The sequence below is a fragment of the Agrilus planipennis genome, unplaced genomic scaffold, assembly GCF_000699045.2.
Source record: "Agrilus planipennis isolate EAB-ADULT unplaced genomic scaffold, Apla_2.0 scaffold165, whole genome shotgun sequence".
Classification (NCBI taxonomy): Eukaryota; Metazoa; Arthropoda; class Insecta; order Coleoptera; family Buprestidae; genus Agrilus; species Agrilus planipennis.
The window spans coordinates 462,700-481,907 of record NW_020439087.1 but is presented as its reverse complement, the minus strand read 5'-3'; the positions used below and the strand labels follow the sequence as shown (position 1 = coordinate 481,907).

The 19,208-nt window shown below is 35.5% G+C and overlaps 1 protein-coding gene across 3 annotated transcripts in view; it reads left to right on the top strand.

Annotated features, from left to right (window-relative positions):
• Nucleotides 1–19,208, top strand: part of LOC108738082 (rho guanine nucleotide exchange factor 10) — a 207,177-nt gene that overhangs the window by 36,395 nt on the left and 151,574 nt on the right. The gene's annotated exons all lie outside the window — the stretch shown is intronic.

Sequence of the window (19,208 nt, the reverse complement as noted above, 5' to 3'; positions counted from 1 at the left end):
CTACCCTCTTTCGATCCCCCCTACCCCCAGCCCCATCTAACCCCCATAACTTTTTATGGGAGTGAGACCGCCACGAACATTTTATGGTACAGTGGTGGGGGAGACCTCCTCTTTCGATCCCACCATCTAGACAGTTACCGAAATTAGGTTATGGTGTGCGGGAAAAATGGAGGTCCTGCACTATCGACAGCGATGCCATTTGTCCTTTAAATGGGTTTGACTAGTTTTCTCTAATAATGGAGTTAATCTTTGCGTAAAACTGTTTGTATATCACAATTAAGTGCCTCGTAAATGTTTATACATCAATATTTATTATGTCCTACGGTGTTTCAAACGTTGTCTGAATGTTTTAGCCAGTTAACGCATTATCGTTTGCGGTTTTTAGTATGCAAACACGTAGACGGTCAGCCGTTGTGCGCGAAGGTGTTTGTATTATCCGATTCTAACATTCTAAAGTTAAATAAACACAACATTAAACTAATCAAACATAAACAGGAAACCAATAAAATCGCGTGAAATTAAATACACGTGAGAAAAGTTGTATCTCAAGTCGACTCGTTCAGGCAGAATGCCAGTCGACGAGACGTACTTTTAAAAGTTTAGGCCCATGACATACGAGACGCCGTACCGTCGGTCGTTGCAAAAAGATAAAATTACCACCTGTCTGCTAAGAAAAAAAAATCGCAGAACAATTAGCCGCAGTATTGCACAGAAACTCGTTTGTCGATCATATGCTGTTTCTGAGCGAAACCCTTTCAAAACTTGACAGCACGTAATGCTCAACATTTCGCTAAAATTTACAATTTAACGAAGATGGAAAAGAGATTGATGAGAGAGGAACGAGAACCCCATTCTGTTTTTACGTATTTTTTTTTTCGCAGTACCTACTAATCAACTCTACATAGATAGTATAATTTTTAAAATCTTCAGATAATTTAGAATCCTCGTTTTGTACCTATATAGAGACTCGATAGTGTAAATTCCTTAGTCGGATTAGTTAGAGAGATATCTTTAAAAAGTTGCTGTTTATTGTATATTAAAATTCTCATTCTCTATATCTCCCTGTTTTAAAAGATTCAAACATGTATTGTTGTAAAAAAGGACCCTTTATAGGATCACTTCGTTGTCCGTCTGTCTGTCTATCAACACCCTTATTTTCAGGAACCCGGGAAGTACTTATTAAACCCAAAAAAACGTAAATTTGCAGTTTCATCGAAAAAAAGTTTTAATTCTAATATTGTAATTATACGTTTTGGGAACTGATTTTGGAGAGAAACTCGGAAAAAGCGGGAAAAATCTTCCGGACTTGATTCGCTTGACGGACGAACTGTTTACATACCTAAAAGTTTGTACGATAGGTTTTTCTATTACAAGAAGTATTACGTATGTATTTGTGGATAAATTCCAAACTTATTCAGCATCTGTCTTATACATATTTTGTACATGTGTACATGTTTTTATTTTTTTTATCTCATTTGATAACAGATGATATTATTTTTATGAAGCTAATCAAGCAGCATGTTATTTATTGTTGCTTAATTACTAAATGGATTTCAGAGGCCAGCTCCAATTTATGATCAACATTACTACTCCTACCGCGTTCGGACATTTTTTTTGACCAATTAGCGGGTTTTTTATCTGAAATAAAATAATGAGTTCCGATAAACTTGACGAAACGGCGTGTTTAATTAACTACGCGAAATAATCTACCGAATCATACCCCCGTCTTAAAGAGAAGTCGATTGTGATTAATTAAATCTTTGGTACCGTGATTATTCCCGCACTTGAAAAAGCCTGTTAATTTAATACTCCATCAGCGTCTTAAACGAGAATTATTAACGTGCAAATCTCAGAAATTTTGTTGTGTAAAAAGCAAATTATTTTGTTCTCGAAAAATGAAAAATTTGATTATTTTGACCATTTTAATGGTTTTTAACCGTACAAAGACATTAAGGCACTTCCTTGTATCAAGGGATTGTTAGTAACTGCTACACAATTTTAAATTTTATTGCTCGGAATCAATAAAGAGAAGTTCGAATGCATACAACAATATGGGTGATGTGCGATTTCATTATGTTATAATCGATTACTTCGACTGTAGTGATATCTCGAAACGTTTCTGTTGTTTACTCTCGAACTTGATAAATAGTCGATAGTCGTCCCCTACTCAATTATTGGAATCACTTCTGGCGTCCAATAGTGAAACATTTCTGTTCGTTCGCGCTCAAAGATTTGCTCTCATGGAGCAGGGTATCGCTGTCCTATACCAGGAATCCGAATTAGTTCAGAAGTTCAGGTACCTGTTAAAATGTGGTTCATCACCAGTAGATTACATAATCTGATGTCACCGCTTCTGTTGTATTTCTGTCTTTGATTTAAATCTCAGGTTAATCCACTGACTCCAGTTATCTATAACGACCGACATCAAAAAATGTTTAGCGTCTCTGAACGAGAGACTCGAGTCGCTCGTAGAGAGATCCTCATTTCGTATCCAGTCTCCGAACGAGAGACTCGAATCTCTCAATAAGTAATGTCTCGATAGACATGGTTAAAATTTTCTAAGTTCAACATATTTCAGAGATCCCAGTCTTTCTACTAGAGACTCGAGTCTCTCAATTTTTCAGTTTTATTCTTTCAGTCTCTCTGTGAGAAACAAGAATCTCTGAATTAACAATTTTATCGTTCGAGTCTCTCATACAGAGACTGTGAGAGATCCATAAAAACACTTAGGCAATAACTGAGAGACTGAGAAAGACTGTGAGAGACGCTCTCAGAGACGCTGAAAGACTCTTAGAGTCTGGAGAGAGACTGAAAATTTTTGTCTAGGGTCTTTATTCGATACATGATAAGACATTCAGTGCCGGCCGTACCGGAAATTTTTTAAACTGCAAATTGAAACATTTTGGAATTGGAATAGGTTTCTAATTGGAACGCGTTACGCTAAGTACAAAAATAGTTATTCCAGAACATCTCTAAAATAAAGAAGTTGTAACGTAGCACCCTAGAACCCTAGGCTCATCAGTAAGGCTGATGATTTACTTTTCTAGATTATATTATTGGACACCTGAACTACGGTGGCATTGATTAGAGAAGTAAAAAATAGAGCTTACTTAGTACAGTAGCTTGACAAGAATAGAAGTTTCAGTTATGAACGTTTATAAAGAAAGTATTCGGAGGAAGAAGGGCAGCAAAATAAGGAAGATTTTTCTCACGTCTCCTCTAAACATGGAGAAGGGACCTACATGAATTGCTAACCAAATAAAAAATCACTGGAGCTCGTAGTGAAACAAATGAAAAACAGATGTGAATTCAAAAAAGCAAATCGTAATAACAACAGTAAAATCAATAACAATGGCTTTCCTTGGTTCCAAAATCATTCAGTTTACCGCGCGTCCATAGGCGGAAACAGTTTACACTTTTTCTTATTTGTGTCGATCTGCACCTACCCGAAATGGTTTTTCACGGTTTGAGATGGCAAACAGCTATGACAGAAGCTTTGGGCGCTTGGCAGGTGTCAGAGCTTTTCGGCCTATGCAAGGTGCAAGAGGTGTCAGTCGGGATGGGAGTGCATTGACGCTTATTACGAGTTACCTCCTGCATTTGACATTATCTTCCGTATAATAATGTAATGATAACTTTCCCCAGATATGTCACTCGTTCAGGAACCCGGGAAGTACTTATTAAACCCAAAAAAACGTAAATTTGCAGTTTCATCGAAAAAAAGTTTTAATTCTAATATTGTAATTATACGTTTTGGGAACTGATTTTGGAGAGAAACTCGGAAAAAGCGGGAAAAATCTTCCGGACTTGATTCGCTTGACGGACGAACTGTTTACATACCTAAAAGTTTGTACGATAGGTTTTTCTATTACAAGAAGTATTACGTATGTATTTGTCCGAAATGTAATTAACTATTAAAACAAACAAAAACATCAAAGTGCTCACTTAATTCTTTTTCTTTCATTAATGGCTCAAGGTATTCTAATAAATAATGTTATCGTATTAAAAATGTCTCTTACTCGAGTCACAGCGCTACCCTAACGCTATCTTGGTTATCACTATAAATTAGAATCTTAACTGCTTTATATGTATATATCAGTTTTGCATGAAGTTGAAATTTAATTTATTGAAAAAATTAATTTTCTCCTTTTTGTTAAACTAACGTAAAACAATTACCGTTGAATTTATTGCGATAACTTGGACAGAGAAGGGTAGAAATGAAAAGACATTAGAACAGAGTGGNCATGATAAGACATTCAGTGCCGGCCGTACCGGAAATTTTTTAAACTGCAAATTGAAACATTTTGGAATTGGAATAGGTTTCTAATTGGAACGCGTTACGCTAAGTACAAAAATAGTTATTCCAGAACATCTCTAAAATAAAGAAGTTGTAACGTAGCACCCTAGAACCCTAGGCTCATCAGTAAGGCTGATGATTTACTTTTCTAGATTATATTATTGGACACCTGAACTACGGTGGCATTGAAAGACATTTGAATACAAATTTACGTTCCGGCTCAAAACAGACAACTATTTCCAGTAAATCTGTTATTGTCTGGTTTTCATAACAGTTATTAGTAGTTTCTGTAACGTTCCAACGCAGCCGTAAATTGACATTCATCTCGTAAAACCGAGAAAGCACCACTTATTTCAACCGTATCCGATGAACATCGACTGCATGAAGACAGTTAATTTTCAACGATGGCGAAATGAGTCGAAATAACTTGCAACAGCCATACCACACCGCCGCCTACGATATATAAATAACTATCTTCTTTTTAGAATGGTCTCGTCTTTCGTTTCCATCAATTGGAATTTGGAGTATCACTCTCTCTGTTCGCTTCTCTCTTTGAAAATGTCCGTGCTATTGACACTTGTGAAAACAGTCTCTTGTTTTTCACTCGATGCTTTTGTTTACGTTTACGTACCCTCTTCCATTGCTTCTTAATGTTATTATTTTACTAATGCGACTTAAAACTGTCTTTTTGAAGTCGAGTCCCATTGTTCGTCGCGGCATAAATATAAGAAGATAAACTTCTTTAAGCAGAAAAGAAGATTAAAAGTGTCTGCACTGTTGTACTACTCGGATGTTTTACGTTTGCAAAAATAAATTTACATAAATTGAGAGAAATAATTCGTCGAATAAAATGACATAACAGTTGATGGTAACGATACATTTACCTTTGTAATGAAGAGGGAAAAGCTTTCAGTAAGTTACACTTCATAAATACACGCGCCATTAGATGTGACTGTGACGGTGACTGTAATTTTAACTATAACAGTTACTCCTATCTACGATAATTATTCCACAATTTCTTGAAATACTGCAACAATCAATATGTTAAATCGTACTTAGCAAATGATACATGTTTTCATCAGCCGACAAAAGCCGAAAGCGATGATACAAGTGATCGGCCGACCGAAATGATTTTATTTATCACTGGTTGCCCCGACAGACTTCGTTCTGTCAAAAGTTATTGGCCTGTCGCAGTTCAATAGGAAAAATAAATAAAGAAGACAAATGAAAATTCAAAAACAACCAAGAAAATGCGGTAATGATGACATGTACGTCACTAATTTTATTTTCTGTGATAACATGCAAACCTTTGTTTTTGTTCGAATTTTATTTAGGGCAGGCATAGATTAATATCCATACAACCTAATCAACTTGAAGACATACCAAAGATAATCCGAACCTGCCTATAGTTTTGTTTTGATTGAAGTCGAATGTTTGACAGCGGGGGACAGATGTTTTAATTTACTCTGTGTTTTGTACGAAAAAATTATTTATCCAATTTTCCTCTTCATAAGAACCTTACTCGGCCTTCAAGGAATATGTGTAAAAAAGAATAATCGAAATTGGCCCAGCCGTTCTCAAGTTTTGCGCTTAGCAACAAATTTAGCGGTTCATAAAAATACAGCAAGGTTTACTATAATTTCCTACAAGCAGTATTTATTAGGTTATTTACAGGAAAAAATAAAAGTAAAACAAAAATACTGGTATGCAAGGAAAGAAACTAGAAAGTCAGATAAGTCAGGACGGAAGGAGTAGTAGTGTCGGTTTTTGTTGTTAATAATAATAAGAAATAATAGTCCGACACAAATAAAAACAGTATAATTTGGATCACTCTAATACACCAGACAAAACACATAAAACGAATTATAAAAGAGGCTCACACCACAAAATTAAAACAAACAATAAATATAAATAAATAGTCAATAGCATGTATAACAGAAAGAAAGATCAAGACTTACCACCCTTTATGATACAAAATTTCCGTTTATATATTGTTGTTGCTGCAATTCTCGGTACCCTTAACGACGATCGTTGTATTGTTACCGTAACTGCTTTCGCCGTTCGCTTCCAGGTAAGCAGTTTCGATTGGGTTTCACTGCTTAATGTTTTTCTGAGAATGTTAACTGATAATCGTACTGTTTCAGTTCTTAGATTTATAATTTTGGTAGTATGTACATTCTCAGGATTTTGATTATGAACTAGCCGCTACAGTAGGGATATATAGCAGAAGATAGCGCAGGCTCGAGTCGCCTTCAATAAAAAAAGTCACTTCTATGCTCGCAAACGATTAATTGAGAAATACGAAAAAGATTGTTAAAGATGTATGTTTGGAGCGTGGCGCTGTACGGGTGCGAAACATGTACGGTGAGCGCTACAGAAAAGAAAAGGTTTGAAACTTTCGAAATGTGGTATTAGCGTGTGCTATGATGAAGATACTGTGAAAAGAGAAGGTTAGAAATGAAGAAGTATTATGGAAGTCAATAAAAAATAGGCGAGATAGGTTGGTAGGACAGTCATGAAGGTCTAGTCAAAGACATATTAAAGGTAGATAAAAAGAGGAGTTAGAGGAGTAGAAGTAGACGTAGATTAGATTATTGTTCACAAATAGTTAAGGATATGGAATGTTCTAGTTTTAGGGAAACGCGAAGATTAGCTCAGGATAGGAAGGAGTGGAGGTTCTTGTCTAACCAGTCTTAGGTTTGACGACCTTACGATGATGATGATGTTGATGATACAGGAATGTATTACCTCGAACACAACAATTTGTGGTAGGTACCTGGTATCCTGGTATAAATTAGTTAGGCTTATGTGCTAGCCACAGCATACAATATTAATTACCGTTATTACGAGAAAGTAGAATTTATATCTTATACTAATGTATGACTCACAAACTCAATTTCACTTCTATTATCGTTGGTTTTGGATTTTAACATAGTCTCTCACGTAACATGATTAAATAATGTACCTATAATACTACTATAGTACAATCGAAGATTTGTGAGTTTCGACATATTATGATGGTGTCTACCTAGTTGAAATACCGATGTCGATGATGATTTGGTAATTAAAGATGGTTGCTCATTAAGATTTACTCAGATAGAAGTGATTAAGTGGTAATCTCTAAATGATTAGTTACATTACATCGTAAAAGCTTGCGAAATCTCTTAAATGCGTGATTAGCTGGCATCGTATGGATATATCATTATTATACATAGATTATAGGTTGAAATATATATATCAGCTTCACTGTGGAACCATTTCTCAGAATTTGCAAATAGATACCTAATTGATGCTAAGAAAAGATATAACCATGAAACATAAAAGAATGAAGTGTGTGCACTTCTGTACCTGCGGTAGGTAAAGGTTTACATAATAATAATTATACATTTATTAAAACAATGTTTTCGAATAAATACGCTTGATAATTTGAAATTTTAGGTATTTTAAACTGCTAAAAAGTAATCGTCTAGCACTACACATACTGTACAAAATTTTACCAGCGGCTTAGTTCCCGTTGATGTCCTTAATAATTCATAAAAATTAAAACAGGAGATTTAGATGATGAAGAAAGGAATTCAATTAATGCGTTTTATATAATCGTTGCAAGANTTCGAATAAATACGCTTGATAATTTGAAATTTTAGGTATTTTAAACTGCTAAAAAGTAATCGTCTAGACACTACACATACTGTACGAAATTTTACTCGCGCCTTAGTTCCCGTTGATGTTCTAAATAATTCATAAAAATTAAAACAGGAGATTTAGATAATGAAGAAAGGAATTCAATTAATGCGTTTTATATAATCGTTGCAAAAAATTGGATTATTGCCTAAATTCTGAAACGATTCTTAAGTTGAAACTAGAGATGCACCAGATGATGACTGACGGATACCAGATAATCAAAACCACTACGGTTAAGAATGGTTCATGTCTTCGTTCTGGCGGGATTTCTATTTAATACTACCCTCGCCAAAAACCCCGTTCAAAAAGTCATTTATACACTAAACCAATGAAATTTTAATTTTTCCGTTTTCGAATTTTCAACGATAGCTTCGAGTAAGTCTTTGAAACGTGCCTATAATGTTTTGTAAACACTAAAAGTCTGCAAAATGGTAAAAAAATACTGATAAGTTATCAATCAAAACCTGATGTACCAATCAGCGAAATTGTAACAGTTCGCTCATACTGATGAATTAAACACAAGAAGTGTATCGAAATAGCAAACAATTTTGTATAGCAATCAATAGATAATACATATTACGATACAAGACCTTTTCCAATACAATGTTAATTACCAATATCCAGTGTAATTATCCGGTACCCTACCGGATCCTAGAAAAAGTGCCGGATACCCCGAATACCTGGCCTATCTCTAGTTGAAATTTGTTATATGTAATATAACTGTAATATCTATTTCATAAAAAAGATTTGTGTCTTTTATACAATCACATCAAACAACTTGGACTTTTTAATCTTGTCATCATCATCATAGGTCTTCAATCCAAAGACTGATTGGACATGCACCAACTTCTATTCTCCTACCTTGAGTCAGTCTTTGCATTTCTTGAAAACTGGGACAACCTTATAAATCTTCAATATTTATTCCTTTTAACTCCTGTTTCTGCTGCCTTTAATTAGCCCTCTCTGCCCAAGAAAGTTATCCTACCAACATCTATCTCGTATCTCACCTATTGTTTATTGACATCCATATTAGCAGCACGCTCATTTCTCTTACTCTTTAGCCTTGTATCCATTACTTATTTTCAATTATATTTAATTAATTGTATATGCGAATTATACAACTCGTACGTTGTAAACAAACCAAGCAAACAGTTACATTTGTATACCCATACGTATACACATACATAGATACATACGAGGTTTATCCTGCCTTCAATAAAGATAATATTTATGAGAACTTGTGCAGCTGCTAACGCTAAGATGCGGAGGTCAAGAACAATTGACACTTGTTTAAGCGATTCGCTTTATTTGACATTCATTTACTCGATAGCGCGGGCAGATTCTGAAATGAGGAAGTGGCATACAAATTTATTCAATTTAAAAGCACATTCTTTAGCGAAGGCTTTCCTTATCAGAAATTAATAGTAGGTAAGGTTGACAATTGGGAACGATTCGATATTAAAAACTCATTGAAAGGAATATAGTAGTCTGTTTATTCCACCAAAAATTCATGATTTCGCAAGGAGGTGCGGGAATATTTAATACATATGTGATCAGAGGCGTAGCTAGGTAACCAAAAACCCTAACTAAAATGCCACGTACAATGGCAAACTTATCCCTTTAATTGATCTCTTTCAGCTACCTGCTACACTGATGTGTATACTGACAACAAAATAACAACTTATTTTATAATCTTTTCCTAGCCTTAGTTTTCGCAAAAAAGACTTGATGCGATCTTGTTTTCTGTTACTATTAGCGATAAATGTTGAGTTCATTCTCCCAAGTTTTGAACAGAAGTCGAAATTGTTGCCATGGTTAAAATCGTCTTGGAACTTGGAAGAATACTTCGCCAGTTCAATTTGACGTTTGCTGGTAAGTGTCCTCCTGAACTTGACAGCCCCGGTGCACAGGGCCGAAGCGATGAGCTTGGGGCCCCGGTGCGGTATTCCGCAAGGGGCCCTTCTTAAAATTGATGATCAGAAATCAAAAAAAATGTCGATAAAACTATTGATGATTTTGCTGCTATCAAATCGAGAAAAAAAACGTTTAAGGCACTTGATGTTTGTGCAATGAATTCTATAGTGATGTTTCGGGTGATTTATGGTCAGCAATTGGTAATTTTTTATGGTAGCAATGATAATTATATCAACGGATTTAACATTCCATGTAACTACGTACCTGATCAAATATATGGAGTATTGTGACAAAAATTGATATAGAAAAAAGTAAAATAAAAAATTATGATGTTCATTTCGTAGTTTGACTCAGCTCATCTCTAACAGCATAGTTTTTTTAGAAGTCATTTTTTGAAAACAGAAAACTGCTAAGGGGCCCCTCGGTCCGCCGCACCGCTTAAACCGGCCTCGCTACGGCCCTGCCGGTGCACTATACCGTCTAGCCCTCCAGCAACCACGCCACTGTATATGCTGTATCGTCAGTCCTGCTGTAGGTTAGATATTATCTGTCTTATTTAAAGAATGAATATTTTAAAGAGTTATTATGAAATTTTTCATCGTCAACTATATTTTTTCTTCTTCCATTACTGCTGGTGTCGTTTCGATGTTTTATTACATTCTTTATGTACTATTTCATGATAAAACGGACGATGTTGAATATTTTAAGTGGTCGTTCTTCGTACCGCCATTAACCCATTTTCTGCAACAAAGAAAAGTATGGTCGTAGTAGTTAGTTATGACTTTCTCCGATAAGGAGTTGTACTGTTTATGAATTTTTTATTACAGTTCTAATAATAATCGCTCCTCAACTGTTATGATCCCTTATCACGTATGGTAACCACTGCCACTTTCATTTTTCCGGTTACCCATACATGTGTGCATGCGTTATAAAGTGTTACTTTGTAGCAATAGTTATACGTATACCACGAATAAATAAAACATGGGTCACTATGTCAGTTTTGCAATATTGCTTGGGAAAGTTACATGATTATTTCCGGCGTTCTAAATCATCATTTTATATTGTATATGAGGTTAACTTAATAGCAATCAGTGGTATGAGAAAATATTAAAATGTGTATAAAACCACACCAGTAAATTGTTTATAAAATTTTAAGAATAGTTTTATGATTTCAAATAATTTAGGGTACAAACTGAATGTGGAAATGTTAATCATCATAATCTTAAAGACACGCATCTCCAGTTCATTCATTCATTCATATTTAACCAATCCTGAATTGTCGTGTATTAAATACAAGGTTTGTCCGGAAAGTAATAGGACTGAGTCGATTTAAAAAAATTGATTGAGCCAATCGTTACAATTATTTAAAAACGTTCAAAATAGGCTCCTTCTGCGTCGATGCAGCGCTGCCAGCGCGATTTCCAAGCATTGAAGGCGTCACAGAAGGCATTCTCCGTAATAGCCTTAAGAGCCGCGGTGCATGCTGCTTAGATCCCCTCTGTCGTCTCAAAATGCTTGCCTTTCATCGGCCTTTTCAGGCGAGCAAACAAAAAAAAGTCCGGGGGGACCACATCTGGGCTGTAGGGCGGCTGCGGAAGCGTTGGGATGCCGGCCTTGGCTGCGATGTCTTGTCGGACCCGATTGACCCTTCGTTTGAGTCTCTTGAGGACTTCCACGTAAAACTTGGCGTTGACGGTTTTTCCAGGAGGAACAAATTCACGGTGGACGATGCCTTTCATGTCAAAAAAGACAATGAGCATCGTTTTCACTTTGGATTTGCTCATTCTTCCCTTTTTTGGGCAAGGAGACGCCGGTGTGTGCCACTCGGAAGATTGCCTCTTTGTCTCGGGATCATACTCAAAGATCCATGACTAGTCACCTGTGATTACGTTATTCAAAAATTGGGGGTCACTTTCACACATGTTTAAATTTTCTTGGCACACTTCCACTAGCCGCAATTTCTAGTCGTCAGTGAGCATGTTGGGACCATCTTCGCGCACATCTTGCGCATGTTCAAATGCTCCGTCACAATGTCATGGCACGGTCTTCGCGACTTCTTCCCGGCCCTCTGAAAAGGCCTGGTGCCACCGAAACACACCACTTTTTGCTAAAGCAACATCTGGGTAAGCCTGCCGGATCGTATCAAACGTCTCTGTCCCAGATTTACCGAGTTTCACACAAAATTTCATCGCGTATCTCTGCTCTAACGAACGCTGCATTTTCGGCTTGCACCACTCACAGAAACACGTCACGCGAAAAAGCCTGTTCTGACTCTCCAGATGACAGGAAACAACTCATCAGCTGCTCGTTCGTTAGCTAGGAATGCCCTCTACCGAATCCAGTCGGTGCGCGCATGCTCCGAAGTACAGTCGCGGCAGGGAAAAAATCAGTCCTATTACTTTCCGGACAAACTCTGTATCATTTTTATTTCAAATATATCGGGAGAGTACTCGGAATAATTCCAACCCGTACTAATGTCAAAATAGGTCGTAGGAAATGTTCGCTTTATTTCGTTACGGGAATTGGAAGGTCGAACAAGTGGGTATTTTGTACAATCGTTGATTAGTGTCCATTGTTTCACTTACGTTTCCGGAAGGGCACGAGGAAGTGCAGGTAGCGCTCGTATACCTACATAGAACGAGTATTACATGTTGGTTCGTTGTAAATTGCAAGAAGCCGCTCCATTCAAGTCCAGCTCGCAGCGGTTCTAAAATGATGGAATGCATCTCCTGTGATTTGAAAGGATTTTCTAAACAAAGGATATCCCGGTTTACAGAAGAACCTCTTTCACCTCTTCGTCCCTTTCCCTTCGTTCCTTTCGTACGTTCGTCCGGGCTTATTTCTGCGTTGTTTTGTCGTAGAACAGAACTAATTATTGCGTATATTGCACTTATTTCCTTCGTGGAGACCTTTTGAAGTGCAGCTGAAAAACTCAAAGGAACAAAGGGGACCCTTTCATGTCAGCGCGAAGGGCTGAATGCCTCGCGTATAAAAAGCAAAAGGGTGGCGGTACGCATTCTACTACGCGTAGAGTAATGAAGTAATTAGGGTGCATAGTGCACGTGGCCTCACGTACTTTTTCTATATGACACAATTTATGGACGGGGTGCGAGAGTTTAAAACGATTGTCCGTAGATTATCATTATCCCTTAATACGTATACGTAAATTGAAACCCGTTTGGTCTCGGTTTAATAGATAACAATATAAGGGGTATTATACTTCTATTGTAGGAGATTATTCATGACACTTATTAATTGGTTATATTCAGTTCGTATACAAAACGGAATCTATGGATTTTGGTGGCCTGATAAATCTTTTTTAATTTCCCAGAACTTATGATAATCAAAAATATATCTGTAACTTTCTAATCATGCACGGAAGCGGCAGCACTGATGGAAAGCTTATTTCCGAACAACAATTTCTATGAATGTGACAGGTATCCAATGGAGCATAGTCGATTAAAGACATGTTATATAAATAGGAGTTACTTTAGGCTTTCACGGTTGTCGTCTGAAGAAACTGGATTACTGGATTCTAACCGTGTCTTTTTGATCAAATCGCCATGACGGATTGCGTCAAAAGTGTTCCTAATTTCGTTTCTTATTACAGAGGGCATCTTCACTAACTTCACGTTGTCGATGCACGATCCTCAACTTTAGTGTTGAGTTATACATATGTATTATACTAATAGTAAGAAAATGAGAAGTCCAAACGTGATATAAATTCACATAGTAACTGATATATAAATGTACAGTGAAATAAAATAAGTGAGCAATTGTTAAAATAAGTTCTTTACATTGTATAAAGTTATTTCCCCTAATGTACTATACAATAATTTAATGCGAAACATGATAGAGTTGTTTGTAGGTTTAACGACATATACTAGACTCTTTATCGATAATGAATGTTTGTTATTGAACAAGTCAGTTTCTCAATAACTATCTTGTGTTCGGTATTATTCGAACGTTACACTCTTGTTGGGAATTGACATTAGCTTACAGGTCTTGTGCAGGCAATTTCCGTTGCATGCTGCAGGTAAACAGCGTCCATTTTCTCGAAGGTTTGTTCGAGTGCACTGTGTGTGTTTACAAGTAAACGTAATAGGTTCGAGTGTTACACTAAGTTCTCATCGAGAAAATAAATGAAGCCATTCGGGAAAAATTGCCAATAGTTCGTTTGATCAGGGCTGAATACGAAAAAGCATTTCGAGTTAATTTAAAGTCAACTGTTGTGGTACGACGGATGCACGGGATGTATTCTGAAAATATATAAGCTCTTTTCAATGCAATTACCATCCAATTAGCGAGAGGAATTTCGAAGGAGGAGTTCGAACAGTTCGCAGGGAATTTCAAAATAACAATTAACATTCGTTTTCCGTTTCTATCTCTCGGAATTTTGTAGCTGCTTCCTGACTTTATTTGTTTGTTCTGGCTCATGTTACGGATTTTGGAATCCACTAATTAAGTACGTTGCGGAAGTGCCGCGATATTGCATTGCTTTCAAACAGGCTCTTATTTACTTTCTACCGTCACTTAATTAACGAAATTATTTTTAACTAATGGTTGTCTTGTCGACTTGGATTCGCTACTTTACTTTCCCATTACCTACCTATATTCTAGTTTTTCTTGAAATTACTAAAAAATCCATATCAATTCTGAGTACAGTGGAATTCGTTTATTATGACTCCGCCTATACTGATCAACCGCTTAATATGAAGTGTACAAACGTTGTACGTTGCACGCCAAATTAATTTTATGCAACTAGTTAAATTGGATCGTGATTTCGATGAAGAATAAAAATCCACTGTTTTATTTAAAACATTTAATTGAACTTCTATTCTAATCACTAAAAACTAAACTTCAACGTCTAAATTATAACTATCAAATTCGTCCAACAAAGAAAACTATTTTTGGGTGGTTACTGGAACAAAACTTACTTGTTTGAGAGATGAAATCTGAATGTCTGAATCTTAATGTACTATGCAATTATATCTACAAACAGGTAAATTGGTGAATATTATTTTAGCGGGGGTGAATAACTAGAAACTGAATATAACACAGAATATGGAAAGCCCTATCATTAAATGTGAGCACAATCGCCATACAACATTTCTTTCCAGTTTATAAGGGTTCTGTGAATACCCAGGTAAAATGTAAACTGGTCCTGTTGTTACTAACTTAGACACTATTTAAAATTACAAATATGAATTTAAATTNTTATTATGACTCCGCCTATATTGACCAACCGCTTAATATAAAGTAATTGCAGTGTTAAGTTTGGTTTTCATATTAAATTCTCTATAGGAAAGTTTGGATATAATGACTCCGTTTAAAATGGCATATCGTTTATTATGACAGATTCTCAAGAAATCATATCCGGCTACAGTGACCCAAATGATTAATAACATTTTCGCTTACTTTTTTGACCCTTCTTATGTATATTTTGATATTACAATTCATCCTTCTCTTTTTTTCTATTAATAAATATATACAATTTGTAGTTTTTCTCTATAATAAACTAAATAGCTAACCAAAATAGTAGAAATTTGTTTATTTCTATGCTTTGTATAACGCCCGCTTAGTTCGATGTCATTATAAGGGGATTCTACTGTATTTTAAAATTAATGGGTAAGATTCATCTGTTTTTTTTCCATCTTTTCTGCAATTACGTTTTAATTAATCCTTTTATTGTTTTACAATCAAATCGTCATAAGCAATACAGTTTATTGATCTTATATTCGGTTACAATAGCATAAAAATCTTTCTTTACGTTTTACAATATGATTTCAGTTTTTTTTTTTTGAAGTTCATCCATGAACCTGAATTTTAACCGTGTTTTGTTTCTTATAATTAAATGATCTACCATCAATATCTGACGATAAGACAACTTTGTGAAAATATTCACAGAAGCGTTGTTGCTGAACTATAATTTGTTTGCCGAAGCCGAAAGCCAGTTACCAAATTACATACTAGATATTATATATTTATTATCGCTATGTCCTGCTGGACAATCTTAAAAAAACAAACAAAAAACAGCCCAGCTCAATCAGGCTTGAATTTTGCGTTAACTGTTTATCCAAAAATTGTGTGTGACGTCAAATTCAATCCTAATTATATTCAATCTACGGTGCTTCTTTAATTATTCTTTTCAGGTTGTCCTAGTGGAGTAAATTTCACGTTTGTTGGATAGGAAATTTGGCAACTAGCTTTCGATTTCGGCAAATTTTGTGTAGATAGGTGGATTAAGCTAATACAATCCTATGTGTGAGTAGGTACCTTTGTAAAGTCATCTTGATATCTTTAGTTGATATTGAATATTGAACATCATCGATAATTTGCGAATACCTTTGAATTTCGCAAAAGTTGACTCACAAACTCGAAACTTTGCAGAGTTTTTTTGATATGAATTAATTGAGCTGTAAGAAAAGGGTTAAATGTACCCATAGATAGGATATCAATAAATTACCATTTCGACCAGAAAATGATTTTTTAATTTCTGATAAATAATTATTACTTTCAAATAAAAAGTTACAATATCTAATCAACATTGATGTCACATTTCTAGGCGAGAGAACTTCATTTATATTTATCATAAAAAAATTGTCCTGCCTATTTTACACTTTATTTTATTGACTCCTATTTCCTCGGTTACTCCCACATTTGCGTTACGTAAGTTATACACAGATTGTTAAATATTTACCTACTTATTTAAGAAATTTTATATTTATTGTTAAAGAGTTACACTTCTAATTAACAATTGAAATAAGTATCGAAACAATGCCGAACAGATGTAGCTATATCTCGTCAATTCAATGAAGTGAAATTTAATTGTTTAGATGAAATAAAAGGCGTAACAGGCACGATCAAAGACGGCTAAGAAATAATAATGCATTATATTATCTAATCGTAACCTTACACAAGATTAATTTGTGGGTGCGTTCGCAGTATCAGACCAAAGGACAATGCAGGACATTTACCCCTTAGTATCTAGAATTTATAAGACCCAGTGCGCGGCATTTTAATTTATTCCTGTCCCCACTTTGCGATTAATGTGCATACTTCACGTTTATAATAATTACCACTCATAAACGACAAAAGGCGTCTAACACTTGGCTGATTTATTGAAAGTAAATTTAACTTCGTTTTTAATCAGGTTAAAAGCTTTACTCGATTAATGCGAAATGTTGTTGTGTTTACAAAACGGAAGGGAGAATTTTGTTTTTAAAAACTAATAGAGCTTTCGTTTCGATCATTATTGAATTATAGGCCGCGGCGCGTTCGAGTAAAAATTTAGAGGAAATTGCAGCATAAACAATCAACATTGACTTCCTGCATTTTCTGGCTCCACTTGCCTCGTCTAATTTTAGCCGCACTTGTTTCGAAACAATAAAGACATCCAACCAACCAGAATGTCTGCTGCTAGCCATCTTGATTTACACTCTCTTTCATGTTAATGAGAACAAAGAGGTACACTTCTTTCTTTTCTTCCATTTCTATTATTATGAAGTATCTCTAAATGTACTTACTCTGTCTACTATCTAGACCTTAGACTATGCAAACGTAAGTAATTTATTATTATTGAGACTACTTTTTGGAAAAGAATAAGCTTGGGTTGAAATGCTTTATTTTTTGTTTATAATCACTACACAGTATAAAACAAAGTCGCTTCCCGCTGTCTGTCCCTATGTATGCTTAGATCTTTAAAACTACGTAACGGATTTTGATGCGGTTTTTTTTAATAGTTAGAGTGGTTTAAGAGGAAGGTTTATACGTATAATACATGCATAATATAGTAGAGAAACAGTGATAATTTTAGAGGATTCTAATGTGATGTCGTAAATAAACACATTTTTTTTGCGCTTACATTGCAAACGCTGGCTGAACCCTACGATCAAAATAATGTACCACAGTATTGTACATCTTAAAAAGGTCTACAAAAAAGTCCGCGATGGTATATGTCTATCTCTTAGGGATAACCTACAATAACCATTTTTTATCCTTTACTTTTTATGAGAAATAATTGCTTATTTACGAAGCGATTTTAAGTAATACAGCATTAATCCTTATCCAATTAAGTACTTTTAAAAACATTGTGCATTTAATATAGATCAATATGGCCCTTTACAGCATGTAATTTAGATGAATATTTTCGAAGGTATTACAGATTTAAAATGCAGGGATATAGCGGTTGCGGCGGTACCAGCCGGGTGGTCGGTTTGTATTGTCTAATGACAAAAAAACTGTGAATGTTGTAGATAAAGACATTCTGTAGTATATTTAGTATGTTCAGGGGGTATCTTTTGAAGATAATAATCTAAACAAAACAAAAATATATTTAGTATCAGCATTGCACCCGTGCGAAGCTGGGGCGGGTCGCTAGTATAAAATAAAACATTGCCGGTTGTTTCTTTAATAAATTTTTCTTTTATGGAAAAAACAATTGAGCACCTTCTATAGGTTTTCGATTTTTTTTGTTCTTATTGGGGTTACAAAAATAACGGGTCGTGATATTCCCAGGACTTTGCGTGGTAAATAAAAAAGAAAATAACCGAAGGTACGGCATGAGAAGGCACTCCAACCGAACGGATGTAGCGCACTTGAATGCTGATTTTATCGCCCCTGCCCATTGTATAAAATACTTACACGCTTCGATACGATATAATTTACTTCGTATTGAACGTGTCGATACATTCGCGATCTGCTTTATATTGCATTCAAATACACATATATATTCAATATCATATTGTTCGAGACGAATTTGTGGAATGTATCTCATCGATCCCTTTCGACAAACTGATTTGTCATTTTGCATTTAAGCCGTCCGCTGTTATTTTATTTCGAAGATAATATTACAACCCTTCATGGTCCTTTGTTACGAACCTTTACATTTTCAGTTGTAAAATGCACTATTTTTGATCCCAAGTTCAAGTAACTTCTGCACTTCATCATCATCATCATCATCATAAGGTCGTCAGTCCTAAGACTGGTTGGACACGGACCTCCACTCTTTCCTATCCTGAGCTAATCTTCACATTTCCCTAAAACTAAAACAGCCCACATCCTTAACTATTTGCGAACAGTAATCTAACCTAAGTCTACCTCTACCCCTCCTAACTCCTGTGTCTGCCTCTAATATGTCTCGGACTAGACCTTCATGCCTGGGAAGGTGTCCTACAATATAAAGCAATTCTGATATCAGTCTAGTCTAGTTATTTGTGTATTATAAATGAAGTGCTTAACCTTTACATTTTCAGTTGTCCGAAGTCCAAGTAACTTCTGCACTTAATAAAAGTATAAAATTTGTACCTACAATATA